Here is a 21,782-nt window from a genome sequence, read left to right as displayed (position 1 = left end):
CAAGTAACAGCAGAGACTGGTGGACCAACTCTTCAGCAGAATATCAGAATTAACTGTTTCTGCAATAATGAACAATCAATGACCTATGTTATTGTCTTCATTTCCAAAAACAAAGGCAGAGATAAGTTAAGTGACTCATCATCCATAGCCATAGAAGACTGGACACTAGAACAAGGCTACTCTTTGTCCATCCATTTGCTTTTCCATTAAACTGTGCCAGCCCTTCAACTTCCTTTCAAAAATTGGTTTCTATCAGAGCCACAAGAAAATTCTGCATTTTAATATATATTACTTAACATTCAATTTTTGTTTGCTCCCCAAAAAGATTCAACTATGCACTTCTAAATAGATTGCTGACAGCCATTCAGAAACAGCAGATAGTGTGGCTCAACGGAAAACTTTTTAAATGTTCAACCCAAATGCTTCATAATTAAGATTCTTATATCAAAATGAAAAATACTTTTTTCATTCTTATATCAGCTGAAAAATCAGACTCTTTGATGAAGTACTTTTAGTAATGGAATAAAATCAAGAGGAAAAGATTTTACAGTATCTCTCTATTATTAAGTGCCAAAATTATTTTTACCACCTAATGTAATATATATTATTATGTTTTAATCATATACCATTATAATTTAAATTTTTTTCAGAGATTCAGGTTTCACAGCAGATACAATTTTATCCTACCATTAATAGGATCATAAACATTATACATATTAAGTTCATTAATTCTTCAAAATATAAAATCTCATCTAAGGAAAAAAAAAACACACACACACAAATTGAGCAACAGATCAAAATAAGAAATTCAATAGGACTCCAAAATTTTTCTAACTATAACGATTATTTTTTATAATTAAAAATTTGGCCATTATGCTACTGCAGAAGAAAAATAAATCTAGTAATTAAAAATGTCATAACAGTTGCATAATTGAATCTTCACTTTATAATTTACTTATTACCATTAAAAAAATCCAGAAACTTAACATCAATGATAAGCTCCTATAAAAATTAATGTGAACAAGTCTTCAATCTAATAACCAGAAAAATGCAAATTAAAATGAGATGCCATTCTTGTCTACAGAATTAGAAAAAAACCTTTACTGTAATAACTAATGTTAAAGAAGTTATGATGGAACTTATATCTTCAAGCATCATTGTGAAAAATATAAACTGGTATTACAGTTCTGAAAAGCAATACAACTCAAGAGTCTTAAGGGACTTCCCTGCAGATCTGGTGGTTAGTACTCCCTGCTTCTACTGCAAGGGGCAAGGATTCAGTTCTTGGTTGGGGAACTAAGATCCTGTATGCTGTTTTAAGAATGCTTAGACTTTTCTTATTTCTAGGCATCTATATTTAAGAAAATAATGAGAAGTTTAGCTAAATTCTGTAAAGTACTTACAAAAAAAAAAGACAATGAAGAGAAAAAGAAAACAGAAAAACAAAGAAAAATCTTAGAAATAAACTAAATGTTTAATGATAAAGGACAATTAACTAAATTATAGTGTTGTGTAATTCAGCATTTGAGGAATCAAAACCACAGGTTTGAATATCCAATAAGAGCCACTCTGAAAAACCACAATACAGTGATTTACAAAGGAGTGACACCTACCAACACTGTTATTGTGAGGATTAAACGAAATACCACATATCTCAACAATCATAACATGTACTTTTTTCACGTGCTAACATGTTTAGAACTAAGATCTATTTAGCAATCAATGGTGTGTCATGACTTAATTGGTAGTGTTTTTTTTTTTCTCTTTCAACAGCACATAAAATAATTATGTACTTTAGAATTGATGGTTATTAGGATGGAATTTCGGAGAAGGCAATGGCACCCCACTCCAGTACTCTTGCCTGGCAAATCCCATGGACAGAGGAGCCTGGTGGGCTGCAGTCCATGGGGTCACTAGTAGTAGGACAAGACTAAGCGACTTCCCTTTCACTTTTCACTTTCATGCATTGGAGAAGGAAATGGCAACCCACTCCAGTGTTCTTGCCTGGAGAATCCCAGGGATGGGGGAACCTGGTGGGCTGCCATCTCTGGGGTCACACAGACTCAGACACAACTGAAGTGACTTAGCAGCAGCAGCAGGATGGAATTTAGATTCAGTGAAACACAGCAATGGACTGCAGAGCCTGGCTCAAGTTTGAAAGGCGTAACACGCATTACAACTTGCGCCTTGATCCAGTCATCTGGATGGCAAGTGAGCCTGCAGAGCCTCCGGCCGCCTCCCTCAGCCCATCGGGTGAACCGGTGGTAACACACAGAGGACCTTCCATTACTGTCTTCAGTTAAAGTCTACGCTGCATATGAAGGAATATCACATTGCCTTAACTGTCTTCATTTCTTTAATAGCATGGCAAATGCTTATTTCTTTGGGTAACTACTTTTTCTCACCTCCTTCTCCAGCCATCCTCAACCCAAGCATAATACTCCCCAAGCCACTGCTTGATCAGCTTCCTCTGACAAGATCATTCCAGAACCAAAGCTCTGGCGTCAGCTCTCTCTGAAGCTTCTCCCGCCTCAGCCCAATCTCTTCCCCCCACTCTTCCTCATATTTGGTCCCACTTTATCCCACATAAAATCTTCCAATAAAGCATGAGAAAATGTTATTATACTAGTGTTTACTTAAGCTCTTCCCCCTAAACTGAAGCACCTAATGATGAGGACATCTGATTCATATATGTGTATCCTCAAGCCAAGGGCACAACAAACCTTCTATAAATGCTGCGATACACAGAGGGATTTAGAGAGCAACGCACAGAATTGGCAGAACTAACTATACCTTGATACTCCAGAAATAAAATTGGCATCAGAAATAAATTTTTAGTCCTACATGTTTGTCATAAAATATGAAAATAGTTCAACTTTTCTTATATACTTCATTTAGCCAGTATTTTCTCAAAAGAAAACAGTCAAGGAGTTAAACCAACACATATTTTACACAGCCCTCATGCAAAGAATTCCACAATTCATCCTGACGAAAGAGCAAACTTGATGATAAAATTCACAAACATAGATACAAAAATCCTAAACAAACATCAGCAAACCAAATCCAGTAATAAATAAAAGTACAATGTATCACAACCATATTTCATTTGTTCCAAGAATGCAACTTTGTTTCAATATTTAAAAATCAATGAAAAGATACTCAAAAGTATAATGGATGGCAAAAGCAGCACAGAAAATAATAATCAACACTGTAATCATAGGAGAAACACACCTTAAAACCCCAATGAAATACTACTATGCATCCGCTAAAAAGGTTAAAATTTTTAAAAATGATACTCCCAAATGTTAGCAAGGATGCAGAACAACTAGAACTCTCATATATTGTGTACCATACTATCTGAAATCCTACTTCTAGGAATTTACCCAAAAGAAATAGCCACACAAAGACTTATAACCAAATGTTTACAGCAATTTTTTTAATTGCCACAAACTGGAAACAATTCCAGTAACCATTGACAGATGAACAGATAAACAAAAATCTATACGATAGAAAACTACTCAGTAATAAATAAGACTGAAGTGCTGATAGCCAACAGGAATGAAACTCAAAAGCATTAAAAAAAAAATACACAAGACACCAGGAATATATAGTGTTAGATAGCATTTACAGGCAAAATGAATTTAAAATAACAGGAATCAGATTGTGGAGGGGATCATGAGCTGAGGATGGGGCACTTTGGGAGGAAAGGGAGCTATTCTAAATCTTAAACTATACTCCTTGAAAATTGAATTTTATTGTATGTAAACTATACCTCTGTAAACTTGAATTTTTTTTAATCAACTATTAGGATTCATTTACACTACAAACACCTGGTAAAATTCAACAGTCAATTGTGATTTTTTTTAAAAAAAAGAGACCCTCAGAAAACTAGGAAGAAAACATAAATTCCTTACTTTGATCTAACCAACTATGAAAAAAGAAAAATGATATGTATTGGTTAAACACAGAAAGTTTCTCCTTTAAAAACAGACACTGTGTAATAAGGGAGCCTGTTACCACCACCTCACCATTTTAGCTGAGGTCTTAGCAGATTCAGTAAGGCAAGGAAAAAGCAAAAGACATGGAGGGTGGAAAAGAAACAATAAAAATCTTATTTTCAGACCTGACTATATACAAAAAGATACTTTTCAAATCTACAGATAAATTATAGGAACAATAACTGAGTTAAGTAAATGTGTGAAATAAAGATCAATGTACTGAGTGGATGACATTTTTGCACATGAACAATAGTTTAAAAATTAAAAATTTCCAGGGACTTCCCTGGAGGTACAGTGGTTAAGACTTTGCCTTCCAATGCAAGGGGCATGGGTTCAGTCCCTGGTAAGGGAACTAAGATCCCACATGCCTCATGATTACAAGAAGCAGTATTGTAATAGATTCAATAAAGACTCCTTAAAAAATGGTCCACAATAAAAAAAATCTTTAAAAAACAATTTCTGAGATACCATTTATAATAGCACCAAATACCGAGGAATAAATCTATTTTAGAATATGTCCATCCCCCCATAGATACCTAATTACAGACCAGAAACAGTAACTTTCTATGTAAAGTGACAGATACCACCTTAATCAAATGATCAAAATTCTAGTCAGTACTTCATACCCCTTCTGAAAACGTACGGCCTAAATCCCACCATGAGAAAACATTAGACAAACGTAAACTGAGAGACTTCATGCAAAAGAGCTAGCTTGAATTATGCAAAAATTTTAAGGTCATGAAATACAAAGAAAGATGACAGGAGACTAAAGCAACTTGATGACCAAATACAACTTAGGATCTGGGGTTTATTTTTGCTATGCATGAACTCTGATTATGATCTGAAAATTTTAGATAACATTTGGTTATTAGGAAATATATACAGAAGTGTTTAGGGGTAAAGGAACAGGGTTCTGTCTGTAAGCATTATGAGGGGAATAAAGAAAATGTGGTAAGGTGTTCATTTAGGGAATCTCGGTAAAGGATATTTTTGTAAAATACAGGAATTTTTGTAAAGAACACTGTTCTTAAAACTTTTCTATAAATTGCTTTGGGTAGTATACCCATTTTCACTATATTGATTCTTCCAATCCATGAACATGGTATATTTCTCCATCTATTAGTGTCCTCTTTGATTTCTTTCACCACTGTTTTATAGTTTTCTATATATAGGTCTTTAGTTTCTTTAGGTAGATATATTCCTAAGTATTTTATTCTTTCCGTTGCAATGGTGAATGGAATTGTTTCCTTAATTTCTCTTTCTGTTTTCTCATTATTAGTGTATAGGAATGCAAGGGATTTCTGTGTGTTGATTTTATATCCTGCAACTTTACTATAATCATTGATTAGTTCTAGTAATTTTCTGGTGGAGCGATCCAAAAGTCTACAAGCAATAAATGCTGGAGAGGGTGTGGAGAAAAGGGAATCCTCTTACACTGCTGGTGGGAATGCAAACTAGTACAGCCACTATGGAGAACAGTGTGGAGATTCCTTAAAAAACTGGAAATAAAACTACCTTATGATCCAGCAATCCCACTGCTGGGCATACACACTGAGGAAACCAGAAGGGAAAGAGACACATGTACCCCAATGTTCATCGCAGCACTGTTTATAATAGCCAGGACATGGAAGCAACCTAGATGCCCATCAGCAGATGAATGGATAAGAAAGCTGTGGTACATATACACAATGGAGTATTACTCAGCCATTAAAAAGAATACATTTGAATCAGTTCTAATGAGGTGGATGAAACTGGACCCTATTATACAGAGTGAAGTAAGCCAGAAGGAAAAACATAAATACAGTATACTAACGCATATATATGGAATTTAGAAAGATGGTAACAATAACCCGGTGTACGAGACAGCAAAAGAGACACTGGTGTATAGAACAGTCTTATGGACTCTGTGGGAGAGGGAGAGGGTGGGAAGATTTGGGAGAATGGCAATGAAACATGTAAAATATCATGTAGGAAACGAGTTGCCAGTCCAGGTTCGATGCACGATGCTGGATGCTTGGGGCTGGTGCACTGGGACGGCCCAGAGGGATGGTATGGGGAGGGAGGAGGGAGGAGGGTTCAGGATGGGGAACACATGTATACCTGTGGCGGATTCATTTCAATATTTGGCAAAACTAACACAATACTGTAAAGTTTAAAAATAAAATTTAAAAAAGAAAAAGAAAAAAAAAACTTTTATGAAAGTCTGAGATTAAAGTTAAAAAAGAAAAACACACACAAGTAAGACTATTACAGAGCAAACTATAAAATACCATCATGAGGAATTAACAAAGGCCTAAATAAAGCAACACGTTATGATCCTAGACGAAAAGACTCAACACTAAAGACTCAACAGTGTAGATGTCAGTTCTCTTCAGTGACCTCTACGTTCAATGCATCCCAACTAATATTCCAATAGGTCTTTTTTTTAGGACTTCACAACCTGATTCTAGAATTTATACAGAAATGTGAAGGCCAAGAATAGCCAAGACATCTTTGAGAAGAATGAGATGGGAAGGTAAGATTTATTATAAAGCTACAAGACAGTGTGAGAATGGAACATGGGCAAAGAGACCAATGGAACACCACAGATCCGAGCACCAGGAAGCATACATGCACACCTGCTTAACAACAAAAGCAGCAACCCAGAGGAGTAAGCAACGCAGGGGGCAGGTTCCCCTTTCAACAAATGCTGCTAGAAAAACAGAAACACGTCTGGGAAAAAATGAAATTTCATACCTACTTTACATCAAACACAAAAATTATATACAGGTAAGCTACAAATCTATATGTGAAAAGCAAACAATAAAGCTTCTGGAAGTTTTACAGGAGATTATCTTTATGACCTCAGAACAGGGAAGAACTTTAAACGTGGGGGGGAGGGAGGAAGATGAAACACAAAGAAAAAGATGCACAAATCTGACAAGCTAAAAATTTGTGATCTTAATTACTACACAATTCTATTTTCCCCCAAAGAAGGCACTTTAGCAGAACTTCCAGTTACTGAGTTATGACTTTCTTCTTCATGATGAGAAAGATTGCTACTCTGTGTTTCAAATGATTAACTTGGGGAAAATCTCATGGTTAGCACTCAATGAAATAGTTACTGGGTAAGCCACTAGATAAATAAATGAAAATTTACATTTACTTGATGAAAAATACATATTTGGAGGACAGAAGAATGCACTGAGTATTAACACATAGAGTTACAGACGGACCCCTACACTGTTAACTGTGGGTCTCTCCTCCCAGTTCCAAGGATTAACAAATTAAACAGCAGGTAGCTTTCACTTTCTCTATAATGGTTTCAAACCACAGAAATATGAGTACTCTTCCATCTCAAGTTGGCTGGTACTTTCTTTCCCAGCTCCATTCTCTTTTTCTTTGCCTCCTAAAGTAGGAACCTTTCTCCCTCTCTGGTCTTCTTCTTACTGTCACACCCTGTGGTCTGCTGGTTTTCCCCAGACTGATTTTATTACACTATGTCTGGCTTCAGCTTCACCTCCATTTCTCTGTGCCCAGCCCTAGTTATTTCAAACTTCCCTCCCAACCCCTCAAATAAATACATCCCTTCAGGATATCTTAACCACTTATGTAGACGGTCTTTCCTCCAGGGCCCTACTGAAGGCAAACTCTGATGAACAAGAATCGCATCCCAACTTTTTCCACCCGGTCCTTCACCTTACAGCAGAAATCTGATGCCGCCCTTAAACACATCTGATGCCTGCCTTCTTCTGTCCCCGACTTAGGAGATTCACAAATATGAGTCAAGATCATGTAACTGTGTTCCAGTCTAGATGAGAAATTTCTAACTCTCTCAAAACGGCTAGTGAACGCTAAATGATAATAAAAATGACCACAGATGGGTAGATCCTAGACTTGAGTAGGAGAGAATTACTGCTATTGTCAAAATAATCGATTTTATTGACCTCTTGACACAGCCCCAGGCCTTGTCTGATTATGGCATGTGTCCACACCACTGACGCAGGGAGGACAGCTATGAGATGCCATCTTAGGGTGGAAATACCCCTCTGTAAGGGGCTTCCCAGGTGGTGCTAGTGGTAAAACCCACCTGCCAATGTGGGAAACTTAAAGAGACGTGGGTTCGATCCCTGGGTTGGGAAGATCCCCTGGAGGAGAGCATGGCAACCCACTCCAGTATCCTTGCCTGGAGAATCCCCAAGGACAGAGGAGCCTGGCGGGCTGCAGTCCATGGTGTCGTCGCAGAGAGTCAGACCTGACTGAAGTGAATGAGCACACACAGCACACCCCTCTGTAAAATATTCCATTAGCACAATAAAGGGCTCCACCAAAACGCAGGAGAGATGGAGGCACGCTGAAACCAAGGCTGTTTCAATGTCCTAATTTCACAAGTGGGGTTCCCAGGTCAGTGCATCCAATCAGAAATTCTCATCTGAAATCAAAACAAGAACCTATGCCAGCAGGCAGTTTCCCAAAGGACAGAGAAAACCAAAGCTTTGGGAGAAAACCAGAGGCACTTTGAGGAAAGCAAGACTAAAAAAGTAAAAAACCCCCAGAGGATATCTAAGACTATGGCTTGTTCTTTGGGAAAAGCTAGGTTTGCAGCAAATCCACTTCAGAGAGGTTCATGAAGACAGCCAGAACCCTTGGTCAGACAAACAGAGAATCTCTATTTTCAGCTTAAGAGATAGTTAGCACAGAAATAATAGACATGGGGCAAGGAAACAAGGACAGGTGGAAAACAGGCTGAAAAGGGGAAAGGGAAAGAAGAGAAGAGAAACATGAATCTCAGGATGGGCTATCAGCAAGGATGAAAGCTGAACAACCAGGGCAACACACACTGGCCAGGAAAACAGCAACTCACTCAGCACTGAAAACTGAATGACGGCGGGCAAGGGGAAATGAGAGCTCTGTAACCACCACCAGATTTAAATGATAAACCATAAGTCATCTTTCTACTTTTCTTTCTAACCAGCTATAGAGAAAAGTTTAAAAAAAAAAAAACACACCAAGATTCTGCGGAAGAAGAGTGAGTACCGTCACCTTGAATATAAGGGTAAGGAAGAGACAGAAACCAAAATAAAACTACAACATAAAGCTATTTTAAACGGATACAAATTAAGGTAATTAATGAATATGAATTGTATTTCAACCTATCACTAACATCCAACAAAATGCCCAGCACAAATTCAGATCCAAATGCAAAGCAAATGCGTTTATGAAAATTCCATTTAAGCCAGAGAACTGGGAAACCCACCGCAAAGTGACCTCCGCCATCAGCCACCCTGCACTTTGTAATATTTGGAGTGAGGCTGCTCAGAATAATTAGTCTCACTGAACTACAGCACTGCTGCTCATTTGTTCCGGTGGTTTAGGTGACGCCTCACCCTCCCGTACCTTTGTCTTATCTTATCTTGCAAAGAAACAGTTTCTCCAAGTGACACTAGAAGAAACACATACAATCCTGCAAACCTGGGAAGCCTGGACGATCTCCCTTTCACCAGCCTGAACAGGTCAACTTCTGCTGGGGTCGCTTTGACACATCTCATGTATTCTGCTCCCCAAACACGTTGAAGAGTCGCCCATCCACACACACGCAATTCACACTCCCCTTTCCCTACAGTCTTCATTTCATTCATGTGTCATTTACTTCTATTCACAGCTTCAAGAATCAAGTAAAGCACTCCTCCCTGATAATCCTCACAATCAGGTGTCCCTTCCTCTAGATTTGCTTTCAGCTTTACAGAACAGCGTCAGTTTCTGTTTTGTTTCGTGCTTTGTTAAATTTTAACCTCTTTACTTAGAGTTCTGTTTCCGTGTCCTGCCTATTCATATACTGCCAGCACTGAATGTATCGTATGTAGGGAATTATTAAATATTTGTTGATCAAATAATGTAGCCAACGCCCTCTTCAATCCAAATGACTAAACAGCTGTATGTTAAGGTTAGAATCTGAACAAATGATAGTGTCAGATGCTAAAAGTTTTCAAGAAAGCAGGTATGTGTCATTACTAGTTCATCTCTACGGAACATATCTTGTCTCCGTAAAGAACAAAAAATTGGTAATATGCTTAAGTGGAGTTTTAACATCACACGTTCACAGTGTCCTAATTTAAAAATGAGTTTTACCATTACCCAGAAATGTTGACAAACATCACAAAATGGTTTCTGAAGTAAAACTGACACATTACAATAAAGTATTACAATGAAAGACAACTACTGGCTTTAAAAGTGCTTATCTTGAGGCTCACAAAACTTATAAAATTAACATATGGTTGCCAGGGGAAAGGGATAGTTAGGCAGTCTGGGATGGACATGTACACACTGCTGTATGTAAAATGGATAACCAGCAAGGACCTACGGTACAGCACAGGGAACTCTGCTCAATGTTATGTGGCAGCCTGGATGGGAAAGCGGCTTGGGGGAGCACGGATATATTTTCATGTATGGCTGAATCCCTTTGCTGTTCACCTAAAACTATCACAACATTGTTAACTGGCTATACCCCAATACAAAATAAAAATTTAAAAAGAAATAAATAAAGGTGCTCATCTTTTTTAAAAAAGCATTTTTAATAAGAACTTAATTAACAAAGGTATTGTTGTATACCTGAAACTAACACAACTACATCAACTATACTCCAATATAAAATAAAAATCAAATTTTTAAAAGTAATTCAAGAAAGTTAACTGGCAGTCAAAAACACAGGGGAAAGATTACCTTTTATTCTGGTTCTTTTTTAAAGCATTATTTTTTTCCACCAGGAAATAAGAAAAGTGTAGGCAGAGCTATTCCTATTATTTATATTCACTAAACCAATATCAGTCATATGAAACTAAACACCTTAAAAAGAAGTAAACAATTCATTTGCTGCTCAATTCTTAAGAAATCATAAAATACACTAGAAAATGTACTGTACAGTATGTGTAAGATGCTTTAGGCTTTGACTACCATAAATAATGGAGACAGAAAAACACTTAAAAAAAAGTAAAATTCATGTCAGAGGGGACTATTTACACACTTAGCTGGGTATTTTATGATCTGCTGCCACTGCTGCTAAGTCGCTTTAGTCGTGTCCGACTCTGTGCGACCCCATAGACGGCAGCCCACCAGGCTCCCCCTGTCCCTGGGATTCTCCAGGCAAGAATACTGGAGTGGGTTGCCATTTCCTTCTCCAATGCATGAAAGTGAAAAGTGAAAGTCAAGTCGCTCAGTCATGTCCGACTCTTAGTGACCCCATGGACTGAAGCCTACCAGGCTCCTCCGCCCATGGGATTTTCCAGGCAAGAGTACTGGAGTGGGGTGCCATCACCTTCTTTGACTTTATGATCAGGTCCTTTTAATACAATACTCGTATCTGTTTCTGTTTGCTTATCATATAGATCATGCCAGTGCTAACCAAAAATCACTGATACATGTACAAATGCTTAAACTTAACACTGCAAATGCTACACTCAATTACAGTATTTGAATTCTAATGTAAATTTATTACTTGTCTATTTGTCAAACTAAAATGTATTCTTATCTCTCCATTCCTCTACACAAAAATATATCTTTATTCCATATTTTATTAAACAAACTGCACCTTTTTAAGTTTGAGGACATTTCTCAAGGTCTTAAGACTTTAAAACATTTGATTCTAAAAACTGAAAGGCAAAAAATACTTTTGTCCCTGTGTTTTAGCTCAAGTCAAATGAAACCTAAACTAACTAAAATGAATTGGGGGTAGGGAGTTAAGTGTTTCTTTATACAAAATGATGAATTCAAAACAATTTTTTTTTTACCTTTCAAACACCAAGTCTGTATTTCAAATAGCCAGACATGTCTCTGTAAAGAATTACACCAGAAATCCACATTTTATCACCCATCTTTTTCATTAAATTCTGATATTTCCCCTTAAGAAAGATATTATTACATAAAATTAAACAAGATACTTTTTTTCACGCATTACACTGATTAAAAATTAAAATCCAGTAACATCAAGTTCTTCTACGGAGTGGTAAATTCTCTGAATCAGCACTTCTTAGGATACACCAAGGCTATTCACTATAGCATTATAAGTAAGAGAGAAAAACTACAAACCGTCTAAGTATCTAGCAATAAGGAAAATAGCTGAACAACTACATAATGCCTGGACTACGGAAAACCATCAAATTAAAAGCAATAAAGTAGATCTAACCTTCCAACATGGCCACGTAAGTCATGTGGTTACATGAAAAAACAAAACTGAAAAACATTTTGCAGAGTACTCATGTCAAAATACACAAAACACACACAAAATGACAAGCATAAAACTATAAATAACACTAAAAGAAACAGAAGTATACACACCAAACTGAAAACAAGGCTTGGTTTCTAGAGGGAGAAAAGGTGGTGTCCATGGGAATGTCAGCTGGAAGTATACTGTTTTGTTGTGGCAAATCACTTGCTAGTTGATTAAAATGAATACACTGAAAAAGATATTACTCAAAAAAATGTTATGAGGCTTTACTAAAGAGCAGAGGAGGACTGCCCTGGTGGTCCAGTGGTTAGGAAACTGACTGCCAAAGCAGGGGACATGGGTCCCATCCCTGCTCCGGGAAGATTCCACATGCCGCTGAACAATGAAGCCCGTGAGCCACAACTACAGAGCCCAGGAGCCTACAGTCCCTGCTCCACAAGAGCGGCCACCAAAATGTGACCCCCAAGCCCTCAGCCAAGAGCAGCCCCCAACTGCTGCAACTAGAGAGAGCCTGCATGCAGCAATGAAGACCCAGCACAGCCAAAAAATAACTAAATAAATTATTTTTTAAAAAAAGAGTAGTGGAAATGGGACTTCCCTAGTGGTTAAGATTGCACTTCCACTGTGGGGGACATGGGTTCAATCCCTGGACAGGGAACTAAGATCCCACATGCTGTGTGGCATAGCCAAAAGGAAAAAAAAAAAAGAGTATGGAGGAATTAAAAAATAAAATTTCCCTAATAACAATCCAAACTATCAGACTTTACTGTGTGATAAAACGAAAATGATTAAATATTACAGTTTTAAAATAACTGTTCAACCATGCTCCAAAATAAATGTAGGACAAATTACCATTAATTAGGAAAAGAGAAAGTGCAGCATAATACTTACCTGATTTCACAATAAGAGTTAATTAATAAAGTTTTAAAAATATGTATATTAAAGTATGAATACTTCTTGTTTCTAATTGGTGCCATTATAAATGAGTTTTCTTTTCTCCTTTACACATTTCATATTTTTCAAGTTTTCTGAAGGATAGTGACTGCTTTTATAATAGAAAGAAAAGAGTTATCTTTAAAGTAACTTTCATTTAAAAACATAACAAATTGTATGGAAACTCTAACTGGTTCTATACATGTATGTGTGTTTACAACAGTCTTTCTTACTTGGTAAACTTGTTCAGGCCAAGAAAAATAGTACACAAAACTTCAGGATGCAGGTCAAAAGGCAGAATATGCGCAAATTACTACATTTAGCTTTCTAATTTTTCAAAATGATTGATCAAACCCTAACAGTTATGCAAACAAGCAGACCTGGTCTCCACCATGTATCCTGCACCACATCCTCCAAATTATTAAAGAAAGGGTTCTTTGAGCTGAAGTCTCACCTTCCTTAAACAGATCTTTCTTACCGTTACCATTAGTTTCAAGGCTTTTCTTTTTTTTAAGCAATATTATAGGTACCTGGGTTCATTAAACCCTTGACTATCCCAATCTCACCTGCTTTAATAATCAGGAAATTTTTTTTAAGTTATCTTTAAAGTAATTTTCTAAGAGGTTTTAGGTTGACAAGATGACCTAGAATTTCTACTTGGAGAAAAAACTTTTTCAAAGAAGCAGACAATATATCTGCAGTCCAAATTTGTGATTCAATTATTCACTGAATAAACATTTACTGAGCATCTAATAAAACAGGGCCAAGTCTTAGGTCCTAAACACACAAGAATAAACCTAGTGTTCACAACTCACTGAAGGAGAAAGACCAGGTAAATAAACCAGGTAAATAAAAGTGTTGCAGAGAAACACTTAAAAGAAGTGCTGAGAGAATTCAAGGGGGAGGGACTGGGTGAGACTGGGGTGGGGGACACAGCAAGGACAAGGACCAGGACAAAGGAGACCCATTCTAAACAGAGTAAAGCCGAGCAGAACAAAACCTTAAAGCAGCGGCATGCTACACATTCTAGGAAAATAAAACAAAACTCCACTGTGCTCTGGAGAAGGAAATGGCAACCCACTCTATCCAGTATTCTTGCCTGGCGAAGCCCATGGACAGAGGACAGTCCATGGGGTCGTAAAGAGGCGGGCACGACTGAGCAGCTGACAGCCAATGTGCTCTGCAGGTCAGGACTCAAACTACTTGCGAATGTTACTGTTCCCACAAATGCATGAGTTAAGGCCATTTAAAAGCCACCTTCACGGGTCTATAAAAGTAGTCCTAAGAATTTCTGACACAAGCCATAGTCCCTCAAACAAATGTATTGCTAAACACCAAAACTGTTAACCAATAACAAAATAACATTAACGAATAACAACCGAAAAAGCTCGAGCCTCGAACAGCCTAACTGGAAAAGGAGAGGATCCTTTTGACAGGTCACGTGCACCTCCTGACCTCCCAGAGGTCACAGCACTCACAAATGGGCCACAGATCAGCAGCAAGGCTCTCAGGGCAGGAGACGGGTCTCCTGCAGGGCCAGGCATCCACTGGGTGCTGCTCTCTGCATGCTGCCGGAAGACAAGCCAAGGTAGGCCTGGAACCCGAGAAGGTATATGTCCGATCTGGACAGTTGCCAACCTATCCCATTCGAAGCATCCAGGGACCAAGTCCAGCCCAGCCCCCACGCCCGGAGCCCAGGCAGCAGCACCTTCTGTTTGGACTCCCGACCCAGAGCTGACCTGCAGGCACTCTTCCCTACCTGCTGATAACCAGACAGGAATTTGCTCAGTCCAGCAGCTGTGCAGCCTCCAGCCTGACCACTGGCAACCCAGCAGCCACAGCTTCAAGTCCTGCAAGGATCATATTTACTATAGAGAGCACATGGTCTCTTGGGACAGAAACTAAGGACTGCAAAACAGCACCTCCTTTACCTTGTATAAATGATAATACTAAGCATCACTCTTGCACAGTTTAGAGCAAAATAATCCCCCAAGGTTTCAGGGAAGAGGGGATGTTAACGGATAAAGGGAGAGAATTCCCTGACCGTCCAGTGGTTAGGACTCCAAGGGTGCAGGTTCACTTCCTGTCTGGGGAACTAAGATTCTACAAGCTGCAAGACTTAGCTCTGAAAAAAAGGCAAAGGGGAAAACTTGGTTTCTCTAAATTACACCACAAAATTCTAACCATTACTTAAGAAGCCATTTTTTGAAAGGTAAAAAACGAAACACCCATGATGCTTCAGTATATTTCAATATTTATAGATGTCAATAGCCACGTAAAATACTACTTACATTCATTCTCTAACACTGGTTTTAAAAAAAATCTAAAAGGGTATCAGCAATTTGGTGGCATAAAGTTACGCAAATAAAAAGAATGTCAAAAGTAAAAGGCAGCAACCCACTCCAGTGTTCTTGCCTGGAGAAACCCAGGGACGGGGGAGCCTGGTGGGCTGCCGTCTATGGGGTCGCAGAGTCGGACACGACTGAAGCGACTTAGCAGCAGCAGCTCTTTATATGGCATATTATAAACGGTGGTGAGCAGAATTCATCCTGATTCAGTGTCTGACACCTAGCAAGGTTCCTCAGACACAGTTGGTGCCAACAATTAGTGAATGGATAGGGAGATGGATAAATTAAGTTCTAGAGTCTTAAAGGACTAAAGATTATCATCCAAATGTGAATTAACAGCATAAATGCATAAATAACAGTTAGAGAATTTGGTTTACAAAGTGTGAGGTTAAAAATTATTTCCTAATTATAGCTTTTTTTGTTTTTCTTTATGTAAAGCAACTACAAACATTCCTGGGGCTGTACTGGATACTTAAGTTCCTATTTTCTTGAGAACATAAAGATGATACATGAAAACCTTGTTTTTCAGCCCATAAGTAGCCAACAGACAATGAATAATTGGTCATGACTTAAAAGCAAGTAGCCCATATTGATTAAAACACTATTAATATTAAAAAAAAAAAAGTAAAAGGCAAGTTTTTTCAAACTGTTGGATTATAAGAAGGAAATCTAACAATTCTTTAAATTTGCACAGGGCTATAATTCATATCTGGGCTTCCCTGGTGGCTCAGACAGTAAAGAATCTGCCTGCAATGCAGGAGACCCAGGTTCAATCCCTGGGTCAGGAAAACCCCCTGGAGAAGGAAATGGCAACCCACTCCAGTATTCTTGCCTGGAGAATCCCATGGACAGAGGAGCCTAATGGGCTATAGTCCATGGGGTTGCCAAGAGTGGGACATGACTAACTAACACACAAAATTAGTATAAATTCATTCATCCCAGTTGGTGCAAAAATACTGGATTATCATGCTTTTTAATTATATCCTTAGAAAAATACACAATTCACAACCATTTTGTTATACGAAATTAAAAAACAATAAACATGTATTACATGATACCTATAATACCATAATAAGAACACATTTGCCTTGGGCTATAAATAGACATTCATCTCCTTAAGTTATCAAGTAATTATTAAGTAGGGCTACAACACTTTGGTATCTAAAGGTAGTTATTTTTCTTTATACAGCAACAATACTCAGAGGACCCAACTCATAAATTCCAGGTATATAAACGAAATTTCCCAAATCATTGTACAAAAATGGAAATGCATGTAATTTTTAAGGCTTTCCAAAAAGGACATGGGGAAGGGGAGTTTAATTTCATTTTTGTGAAGAATATATAGGCACACACATATACACACAAAAAAAATACTAGAAGATCACCCAACGATATGCCAACAATAGTGATTATCTCTATGTGATAGAAAGACAGAGCAACCAGAGATCAAACTGCCAACATCTGCTGGATCACAGAAAAAGCAAGAGAGTTCCAGAAAAAACATCTACTTCTGCTTTATTGACTATGCGAAAGCCTTTGACTGTGTGGATCACAACAAACTGTGGAAAATTCTTAAAAAAGATGGGTATACCAGACCACCTGAACTGCCTCCTGAGAAATCTGTATGCAAGTCAAAAAGCAACAGTTGGACATGGAACAAAAGACTGGTTCCAAATTGGAAAAGGAGTAGGTCAAGGCTGTATATTGTCACCCTGCTTATTTAACTTATATGCAGAGTACATCATGTGAAACGCTGGGCTACATGAAGCACAAGCTGGAATCAAGATTGCCAGGAGAAATATCATAACCTCAGAGATGCAGATGACACCACCCTTATGGCAGAAAGTGAAGAGGAACTAAAGAACCTCTTGATGAAAATGAAAGAGGAGAGTGAAAAAGTTGGCTTAAAACTCAACATTCAAAAAACAAAGATCATGGCATCCGGTCCCATCACTTCATGGGAAACAGATGGGGAAACAGTGGAAACAGTGTCAGACTTTATTTTTCTGGGCTCCAAAATCACTACAGATGGTGACTGCAGCCATGAAATTAAAAGATGCTTACTCTTTGGAAGGAAAGTTATGACCAACCTAGATAGCATATTCAAAAGCAGAGACATTATTTTACCAACAAAGGTCCATCTAGTCAAGGCTATGGTTTCTCCAGTGGTCATGTATGGATGTGAGAGTTGGACTGTGAAGAAAGCTGAGCGCCGAAGAATTGATGCTTTTGAACTGTGGTGTTGGAGAAGACTCTTGAAAGTCCCTTGGACTGCAAGGAGATCCAACCAGTCCATTGTGAAGGAGATCAGCCCTGGGATTTCTTTGGAAGGAATGATGCTAAAGCTGAAACTCCAGTACTTTGGCCACCTCATGCGAAGAGTTGACTCATTGGAAAAGACTCTGATGCTGGGAGGGATTGGGGGCAGGAGGAGAAGGGGACGACAGAGGATGAGATGGCTGGATGGCATCACTGACTCGATGGACATGAGTCTGAGTGAACTCCGGGAGTTGGTGATGGACAGGGAGGCCTGGCGTGCTGCGACTCATGGGGCTGAGCACCAAAGAATTGATGCTTTTGAACTATGGTGTTGGAGAAAACTCTTCAGAGTCCCTTGGACAGCAAGGAGGTCCAACCAGTCAATCCTAAAGGAGATCAGTCCTGAATATTCATTGGAAGGACTGATGCTGCAGCTTAAACTCCAGTACTGTGGTCACCTGATGCAAAGAACTAACTCATTCGAAAAGACCCTGATGTTAGGGAAGACTGAAGGCAGGAGGACAAGGGCATGACAGAGGACGAGATGGTTGGATGGCATCACCGACTCAATGGACATGAGTTTGAGGAAGCTCCAGGAGTTGGTGATGGACAGAGAGGCCTGGTATGTTGCAGTCCATGGGGTCACAAAAGTTGGACATGACTTAGCAACTGAACTGAAACTGAACCTGAATTAACATACTGGTCTAAATCCCTCAGAATGCAACTCAAGCAAGATTTCCTCTGTTTCCACTAAAAAATGCTGTCTGATAAGTGATCATTGTCTTCTGTATTTGAAAACATGTCTGAATCACATCATTATTCTTCTTTTTCAATTAATCAATTTCAATCCCCTGAAATTTTCTCCAAATATGTGGCTCTTATTCTGAACCCTAGTTTCTTCAAAATGGTTCAGTTGCAAAGTTTAGGATTCATAAGCCAAACATTTGAATTCTTATTTACTATTTATTATAACTGGAGGAATAGACATAATTTTATACAAAATTTGGGCAAATTCAATCAAGTGTTTATAATACCCTCCATACATAAACATCCTGCCCTCCCAGAATATGAAATTTCAAGTTTCTAAGACTTTCTTTCATTCTCCCCTTTCACTACCATCACTAGCATAGTATTTTCACCAATGGTATTATTTTACTTTTTACAGATTCTATGTCATAATCATGACCATTTCTTACTCTGTTTTTAAGAGACATATATAGATAAATGCGGAGAAGGCAATGGCATCCCACTCCAGTACTCTTGCCTGGAAAATCCCATGGATGGAGGAGCCTAGTAGGCTGCAGTTCATGAGGTCGCTAAGAGTCGGACACGACTGAGCGACTTTGACTTTTCACTTTCATGCATTGAAGAAGGAAACGGCAACCCATTCCAGTGTTCTTGCCTGGAGAATCCCAGGGACGGGGCTGCCTGGTGGGCTGCCATCTATGGCGTCGCACAGAGTCGGACACGACTGAAGTGACTTAGCAGCAACAGCATATAGATAAATGTATAGTTACTTCCTAACCTCATGGAATTAATTTAAATTTTTTTTGCAAAGTCAAGTAAATATAATTAAAATCCAAATCCTTGAACAAGGTAATTGGACAATTTGCTTTAATTATCTGTATGTTTCCTAAAATCACAAGACCCCTAACACAGTCCATATATCATCTCCCAACTGTGGAATTTCAGTAAGGCCCCAATATCACCTTTACCTTACAAAAACTTGTGATGACCTAATGTCTACCTGACAGGAAAAAAAAAAAAATGCAATAAGCTGTGAAACTTCTCAATACTCTGCCTCTCCAACCAAAAATACATCTGTAACTTCATCCACTTCTGAACAGAGCTGACTTCTCCACACACGGTTGTGACTCTGTGAGTTCCCAGCCCTTCAGAATCCCAGTGCTCCAGGCTGTCTCTGAACTAATTTCAGTCATGTCCTCACCACTACCTTTTCTTCCTCAGATATAATCTCTTTATCTTACGCAATTTGGAGTTCCCTGATGGCTCAGACCGAGTCTGCCTGCAAGACAGGAAAGCCGGGTTTGATCCCTGGGTCAGGAAGCTTTCCTGGAGAAGAGAATCCCCCTACCCACTCCAGTATTCTTGCCTGAGAATTCCATGGACAGAGAAACCAGGCGGGCTACAGTCCATGGGGTCACAAACAGGCAGACACAACTCAGTGACTAACACTTTCGCTTTCATTTTAATGTTCAGGTTGTAATTTTGACTGATTTTTTTCCCTTTAAATTTTATTCACAGAGAAAACATTTAGCATCTGGTGTCCAAATATAAATACTGGAGCTCTGATGAGGAACAATTATAGATAAATGTATCGTGAGTTAAAACATACATTCATTCATTTCTTTCCCTTTTGTTCATTAATCAATTTCTTGGAATATATACACACTTTAGCAAAGGCCAGTAAAAAAGCATTTTGCAGAATCCTTTTCACAGAAAATTTTCGTAAGGAAAAGCATTGCTAACTTACATGGATATCTCCTAAGTCTACGTTTCTATATATTTCTTAGGCAAAGCTATCTACGCTACCATTTTTTACAACACTTAGATTCTTTATATTGTTACCTGTCAAGGTTCAGCTGAACTGTCAATGTGACATCAAAAAATCAGAAAAGTCAACTAAAAGATATCTTGCTTTCAATTACACATATAAGTCACTGGAAAATGTCTATAAAACTAAAGGTATATGAAAAAGAGTAGATGCCAAGGACTATAGCCTGCCAGGATTCTCTATCCACGGAATTTTCCAGGCAAGAATACTGGGGTGGATTGCCGTTTCCTACTCCAGCAGATACTAAATAGAGCACAACACATATTTAATGCTATAATAATAAACAACATGATAAAATTATTTCTGGCCATCTTTTCAACTACATACCTCTTTATGTATCTTCATGACAATCTCTCTCTAGTATATCTTTGTGGAAAACTAATTAACATATCTTACAGCAATAATTTACTTCTAACCTCTGTTCATTTTGATACTCACAATCTCCTTGAAGGTAAAAATTAGATTATCTCCATCTGGGGCAAATCTCTCATAAGATAAAGAAAAATTCTTGTATTTAAACTCATATTCAAAATAGAGCAGATTATTGGGATCTCAATATTCTAAAACTATAGATAAAAGGTTTATTTATGCATTTTGCAACACATATGGCCATTAAAAAGCTAACAATATAACACCTGTGGAGACAAAATACGATTCCTGTAGTAAATTTGTTATCAGTTGCAATGAATTACTATTAATTTGAGTGGAATCTGTGAACCATATGCTATTTTTAAAAGAACTACATATATTTACAACTATCACATTTGCAAATTTACATCAGAATAAATATTTTCATTATTTCACTAATTATTTGTATTTTCTACTCAATTTAAGTTTCAGTATTTCACCTGAAATCACTCAATAATGAATTAAAGGTGATGATCCAATAAAATTAATGCAGCCAAAACAAAGGTCTAGAAGGACAATTCAAACTGATATGACTCCTGTGGGAAGGGATATAAAGAGCATTTTACATTTTACTTCAAATTATTCTGATGCCATTAATGATACATAGAAGGCAAAATAAGTAGCGAACTTAGAGAAGACAGTAGAGATGAGAATCATATCTAAAATATTTTTGCACTGTTTTAACATTTACTGAGTTTTCCCGAAATAAAATATCACATAAACTGAGAGAAGACTGTCTTTCATCTGGATTCTCACCGAAGATGTTTTTTATTTTGGAGAATATTCTATTACAGAGCAATGCTGATCATGGTATTTGAGTCACCAATATGACACAGCTCTATGTTAGTCTAAACTGAAGTAGCTGCATTCATGACTGTTTTATATACAGATGTTAGCAATGGATTACTTTGTTCTGTATTATAGTATAAGAGTATCTAAGCCTTCACATACTGAAGTATGTGTAGTAATATGTAATTAATATAAATATATTTAATTTATATAATATATATTGTTTAATATAAATATATTTGTGATACATAATAATTACTTCATTTATGTAA

At 37.8% G+C, this 21,782-nt stretch overlaps 1 protein-coding gene across 14 annotated transcripts in view; it reads right to left on the bottom strand.

The window, feature by feature from the left end:
• MYO6 (myosin VI) overlaps window positions 1-21,782 on the bottom strand; it is a 162,253-nt gene that overhangs the window by 121,080 nt on the left and 19,391 nt on the right. The window contains exon 1 of one of the 14 annotated variants that reach the window (XM_027550969.1): window positions 9,450-9,688. The exons of the other annotated variants lie outside the window; for them this stretch is intronic. The gene's annotated coding sequence lies outside the window, so the exon portion shown is untranslated. Of the gene's footprint in view, window positions 1-9,449; window positions 9,689-21,782 lie in introns of those variants that run through there. 14 annotated transcript variants of the gene reach the window in all.

The sequence above is a fragment of the Bos indicus x Bos taurus genome, chromosome 9 (genome assembly GCF_003369695.1).
Source record: "Bos indicus x Bos taurus breed Angus x Brahman F1 hybrid chromosome 9, Bos_hybrid_MaternalHap_v2.0, whole genome shotgun sequence".
NCBI lineage: Eukaryota > Metazoa > Chordata > Mammalia > Artiodactyla > Bovidae > Bos > Bos indicus x Bos taurus.
The sequence above is the reverse complement of the archived record's forward strand: the minus strand, read 5'-3'. Positions and strand labels throughout refer to the sequence as shown.